Source organism: Xenopus tropicalis, chromosome 3 (genome assembly GCF_000004195.4).
Source record: "Xenopus tropicalis strain Nigerian chromosome 3, UCB_Xtro_10.0, whole genome shotgun sequence".
NCBI classification, from domain to species: domain Eukaryota; kingdom Metazoa; phylum Chordata; class Amphibia; order Anura; family Pipidae; genus Xenopus; species Xenopus tropicalis.
The window spans coordinates 20,017,525-20,024,324 of NC_030679.2; positions in this window are offsets into that span (position 1 = coordinate 20,017,525).

Here is a 6,800-nt window from a genome sequence, read left to right on the forward strand (position 1 = left end):
TTGATTGTCTTGTCTTATTTAAAGAAGAACTATGGATTCATATAACCCACTCCCCCCCCCCCCCCCTCCCAACTTAACCACTAATCACTAATATCATTACTTGAACTGGATTAATTACTATTTTATGATTGCATAATGTGTCTATAAGATCTCAGGAGCACACCTGCATGTTAGTTTATTTGGGCAGAAGATGTAGTGGTGATGAACAAGGACTTACTTTGCACATTGCTAGCTGTAGACACATTATAAAACACAGACTTGAGTTTAGTACCTGTACTAATGCTGAGCTACAGTAGTAAATTCTCGTATTTATTCAAAGCCTAGAGTGCTGCATGTGTCTCATTGCCCAGCCATTTGCCTGACCCAGATCAGCTAACTCACCAGGGAACTGTGAAATCAGGAGTGACTTCACTCTAGAGGTAGATCCACCAGGTCAGCGGAAAAAAAAAATATCTTTTTGATTGAGGAGGTGGTGGGGAAATGGAGACTGCACTCTACATGGATGCCCAGACAGGGTACCAGTAAAACACCCCAACATGGTCAGGCAATCAGGGATATTTTCCTGACCGCTTTGTGGGTACCTGTACCCATGCAGGACTCAAGAAAGCAGAGAGCTATTCCACTAATGCTTAACAGGGCAGCAATAGCCAGCACACTGAATTCGGTAATATGCAGAAACCAAACTGACCAATTAGTAACCAAAGGAGTAACCCCGAAACAGTAAAAAGGGTCAAAAACCAATTTCTCAATCAGAGAAAAGTAGTCAAAAATTAGTTCAAAACAAATTTTTTTTTTTTAAATTTAGAGAAGAAAATGACCATGCTAATTACACTGGTTTTAGAGCTGCCATGTAATGGTAATCTAAAGTCATTACTTCAATAATTAATCACAACCTTGCATTGTGACATTTATATTCTATATACACAGTATACGGTAAGTCAGTCCCTAAGCTCAGTAACTGACAGCAGCAAAGAGCATGTGCTGTGGATCAGGAGGAAAAAATTAGGGAGCTACTGGGGGGGTGTCTAACATTTGGCACACTCCAATTTTGCCCAGTGTTTATAATTGACCCCCCACTGTGTATTCTTCCTATTTCAGGCATTTTTATAGTTAGTCCAGATATGTTTCTAAATTAATCTAGAATGGGGATTAAAGGGATCATGGGGTAACACTTTTTTTTTTAAAAAAACCCATAACTTAATAATGGCCCGTAAGCAGAAACCCGTTTTTTAAACAGAGCAAATAAAGTTTGTTATATTTAATTTCAAAATTTAACATGAAGCAATTTAATTTCTTCTTCTTATTTACATCCCCAAATTCCTTAATTTTTGTGAATTGTTCTCCAATAACATTCAGGGGCACATTCATGAAATTACGAGTTCGAATCCCGAAATGGGAAAAATTCAGATTAGATTCGATAATTTCTGATGATCGCAAATATCACAAAAATGCTTAAAAAAAATCACAATACTTAGATTGTAAGCTCTACGGGACAGGGACCTCCTTCCTACTGTGTCTCACATGGCACTTGTCTCCCATAGGGCTCAATGGCACTCTGCAGCTCCAACCTGGCCCAAGGAAAGTCTCCCATAGGGCTCAATGGCACTCTGCAGCTCCAACCTGGCCCAAGGAAAGTCTCCCATAGGGCTCAATGGCACTCTGCAGCTCCAACCTGGCCCAAGGAAAGTCTCCCATAGGGCTCAATGGCACTCTGCAGCTCCAACCTGGCCCAAGGAAAGTCTCCCATAGGGCTCAATGGCACTCTGCAGCTCCAACCTGGCCCAAGGAAAGTCTCCCATAGGGCTCAATGGCACTCTGCAGCTCCAACCCGGCCCAAGGAAAGTCTCTCATAGGGCTCAATGGCACTCTGCAGCTCCAACCCGGCCCAAGGAAAGTCTCACATAGGGCTCAATGGCACTCTGCAGCTCCAACCCGACCCAAGGAAAGCCTCCCATAGGGCTCAATGGCACTCTGCAGCTCCAACCTGGCCCAAGGAAAGTCTCCCACAGGGCTCAATGGCACTCTGCAGCTCCAACCTGGCCCAAGGAAAGTCTCCCATATGGCTCAATGGCACTCTGCAGCTCCAACCCGGCCCAAGGAAAGTCTCCCATAGGGCTCAATGGCACTCTGCAGCTCCAACCCGGCCCAAGGAAAGTCTCCCATAGGGCTCAATGGCACTCTGCAGCTCCAACCCGGCCCAAGGAAAGTCTCCCATAGGGCTCAATGGCACTCTGCAGCTCCAACCCGGCCCAAGGAAAGTCTCCCATAGGGCTCAATGGCACTCTGCAGCTCCAACCCGGCCCAAGGAAAGTCTCCCATAGGGCTCAATGGCACTCTGCAGCTCCAACCCGGCCCAAGGAAAGTCTCCCATAGGGCTCAATGGCACTCTGCAGCTCCAACCTGGCCCAAGGAAAGTCTCCCATAGGGCTCAATGGCACTCTGCAGCTCCAACCTGGCCCAAGGAAAGTCTCCCATAGGGCTCAATGGCACTCTGCAGCTCCAACCTGGCCCAAGGAAAGTCATGATACCGAAGCTTGAATGAATCCGAAACTTTCATATTTGGCGCGACTATACGATTTTCTCACACAAATTTGTCGCATAGTACAAAAAAGTCATGCAAAGCTACAAAAATGTCACAGAAAATACGCACAGTTCAACCAAATAAGAAATTTTTGTATTTCGTACCTGACGTACTTTAATAAATGTGCCCCTTAGTCTCTCTTTACTACTATACTGCAAATTGGAGTTATATCAAAGCACTCCTTCTAGCCTCAGCAGTTATTATTATTATCATCCATTATTTATATAGCACTAGCACATTCTTCAGCAATTCTGCACCTGGGGAAACTATGATTTTATCAGGAGCCTATTATCTGACCTTTATGTTCTGGGATATCTTCGAAACAGGCAAACCTTGTCAGTCTAGAAACAGAAGAAAGGCAAATAATAAGATTACAGCTCTTCCTAACATGTCTGTGACACACGGAGAGATTAGTCGTGCTGCCACAAATCTGTGTTAGAATGTAAATTGCCGGTGAGATGGCATGCGCGGCACAGCGATTTACAGAAGTCGCTGATGTTTCCTCTCAAGGTTTCTATTCTGTTGCTTTGCTTTGGGATAATAGCATGTACTTCTGGAGAAGCCACCTCACATTTAATTGAGAACCGTGTCTTTGCGTGAAAATGCATTTTGCACAATTAAATCATTAAATGAAACAGGTAAGGTACCATGTAAAGGTACTTCCAGGTGTTTTGTCACCTGCAGAGAGAGTGACTTTGCACTGGTGACAAAGTGCCCCTTTCTACCTGTTTATAGCTGATAATAATAAATGAAGAAGGGCTTTGGCAGGGGGCAACACTGGGTGGGCAGTGAGGTATGGCACCTGGAGAGGTGAAGGTTCATCAGCAGGCAGAGAAGAGCAGCAGCGCTGGCAGAGGTTGGTGGGGTTTGGCATAACAAAAGCAAAAAGGAGGTAGTATGGGTTGTGAGAGGGAACCTACTTCCCCACAAACGACTGCTTTCTAAACTAAGGTCTATTGGTCTTAAGGTGGCCATACACGAGCAGATCCGCTCGCTTGGCGATGTCGCCAAGCGAGCGGATCTTCCCCCGATATCCCCACCTACGGGTGGGCGATATCGGGGAGCATTTAGGTAAAAAAAAAAATAATCCGATCGTTTGGCCCTGCGGCCAAACGATCGGATTATGTGGGCGGCAATGGGGCAGTCGGATCGGGGACCGCATCAACGAGCCGATGCGGTCCCCTATCCGACCGGATTTTCTAACCTGGCCGTTCGAGATCTGGCCAATTTCAGGCCAGATATCGGTCGGCCAGGCCGCTCTGCTCTCCCCATACACGGGCCGATTAGCTGCCGAATCGGTCCAAGGGACCGATGTCGGCAACTATAGTTGGCCCGTGTATGGGGACCTTAAGTGAAGTCGTTTGCACATGGATAGAAAACTGGCTACAGGATCGGGTACAGAGGGTGGTTGTTAATGGTACATTCTCTACTTGGAATAAGGTTCTCAGTGGGGTCCCTCAGGGTTCTGTATTGGGTCCACTTTTGTTTAATTTGTTCATAAATGACTTGGGGGAGGGTATTATAAGTAATGTACCATTAACAACCACCCTCTGTACATGCACTGGTAACCCCTATTCTGAAAAAACCCTCCCTTGATCCTTCCAATCCTACTAACCTCCGACCTATCTCTCTGCTCCCATTCATCTCCAAACTGCTTGAGCGCCTAGTATTCCTCTGACGCTATTCCTCTCTGACAATAACCTCCTGGATCCCCTACAATCTGGTTTTAGACAACAACACTCCACCGAAACTGCTCTAACCCGACTAACAAATGACCTCCTTTCGGCTAAAGCCAAAAAACACTACTCGCTACTAATACTTCTCGATCTCTCTGCTGCTTTTGACACTGTGGATCACCCTCTTCTCCTCCAGACTCTCCGCTCTCTTGGCCTTCGTGACACTGCCTTATCCTGGTTTTCATCTTATCTCTCAGATTGATCCTTCAGTGTCTCTTACAATGGGGAATCATCTTCTCCCCTGCCTCTTTCTGTCGGGGTTCCTCAAGGCTCTGTCCTGGGCCCCTTACTATTTTCTCTCTATACCTCCTCACTTGGCAAATTAATCAGTTCTTTTGGCTTTCAGTACCACCTCTATGCTGACGATACTCAGATCTATCTTTCCTCTCCTGATCTCAACCCAGAGCTTCTAACTCGCGTCGCTTCCTGCCTGTCCGCTATCTCCACTTGGATGTCCCAATGTTACCTCAAATTAAACCTCTCTAAAACTGAACTGGTTCTCTTTCCCCCATCCAACGCCCACACTGTTCCCGAGGTATCTATAACGGTTAACAATTCTACCATCACCCCATCTTCCCAGGCCCGGTGCCTTGGGGTTATCCTTGATTCTGCCCTGTCCTTCACTCCTCATATCCAATCACTTATCAAATCATGTCACTTTCACCTAAGAAATATCTCCAAAGTCCGATCATTTATCACCCAAGATGCTGCCAAAATTCTTATTCACTCTCTTATAATATCTCGCCTGGACTACTGTAACTCCCTATTAATTGGCCTTCCCCTCCAAAGACTGTCCCCTCTCCAGTCCATAATGAATACTGCTGCCAGGCTCATACACCTCTCCAACCGCTCCTCCTCTGCCATGCCACTCTGCCAATCCCTGCACTGGCTTCCCCTACCATCCAGGATAAAATTCAAACTATTGACCCTCACATTCAAAGCAGTTCATAACTCTGCCCCACCCTACATCTCTGAACTCATCTCTAGGTACCATCCAACCCGCTTGTTACGCTCCTCTACTGACCTGCTCCTCAACTCCTCTCTCATTCCCTCCTCACACGCTCGCATTCAAGACTTTGCAAGGGCTGCCCCCCTTCTCTGGAATTCGCTCCCACAAACTGTCAGACTTTCTCCCAATCTCTCTGCCTTCAAGAGATCTCTAAAAACACATTTATTTAGAGAGGCTTACCCTAATCTAGCTTAGCAATACCCTGTGCCACACCTCTCACAACTCTGGTCATGCCCATTCCCACACCTTGTGTCTCAACCCTTTCTCCTTGTAGATTGTAAGCTCTTTTGGGCAGGGCCCTCTTCACCTCTTGTATCGGTTACTGATTGCTTTATATGTTACTCTGTATGTCCAATGTATGTAACCCACATATTGTACAGCGCTGCGGAATATGTTGGCGCTTTATAAATAAATGTTAATGTAATGTAATGTATCAGTGTTTGCAGATGACACAAAACTATGCAGACCAGTCAATTCTATCCAGGATGTGGCATCCTTGCAGCAGGATCTTGACCAACTGGCAATCTGGGCAGCTAAGTGGCAGATGAGATTTAATGTGGATAAATATAAGGTCATGCACCTGGGATGTAAAAATATGCAAGCCACTTACACCCTCAATGGGACTGCACTAGGCAAATCCATAATGGAGAAGGACCTTGGAGTCTTTGTAGATAATAAACTTGGCTGTAGCAAGCAATGCCAGGCAGCAGCTGCAAGGGCAAACAAGGTTTTGAACTGTATTAAAAGGGGTATAGATTCACGGGAGGAGGGGGTTATTCTTCCACTTTACAGAGCACTGGTAAGGCCCCATCTAGAATATGCTGTCCAGTTCTGGTCTCCAGTGCTCAAACGGGACATGATTGAGTTAGAGAGGGTCCAGAGAAGGGCAACTAAGTTGGTAAAGGGTATGGAAAGTCTCAGTTATGAAGAAAGACTGGCCAAGTTGTGTCTGTTTACACTGGAGAAGAGGCGCTTAAGGGGGGACATGATAACTATGTATAAATATATAAGGGGATCATATAATAACCTTTCTAATGTTTTATTTACCAGTAGGTCCTTCCAACGGACACGAGGGCACCCACTCCTTTTAGAAGAAGGGAGGTTCCGTTTAAATATTCGGAAAGGATTTTTTACAGTGAGAGCTGTGAAGTTGTGGAATTCCCTCCCCGAATCAGTCGTACTGGCTGATACATTATATAGCTTTAAGAAGGGGCTGGATGGATTCTTAGCAAGTGAGGGAATACATGGTTATGGGAGATAGCTCTCAGTACAAGTGAGGGAATACAGGGTTATGGGGGATAGCTCTCAGTACAAGTGAGGGAATACAGGGGTAGGGGAGATAGCTCTCAGTACAAGTGAAGGAATACAGGGGTAGGGGGGATAGCTCTCAGTACAAGTGAAGGAATACAGGGGTAGGGGGGATAGCTCTCAGTACAAGTGAGGGAATACAGGGGTAGGGGAGGAGATAGCTCTC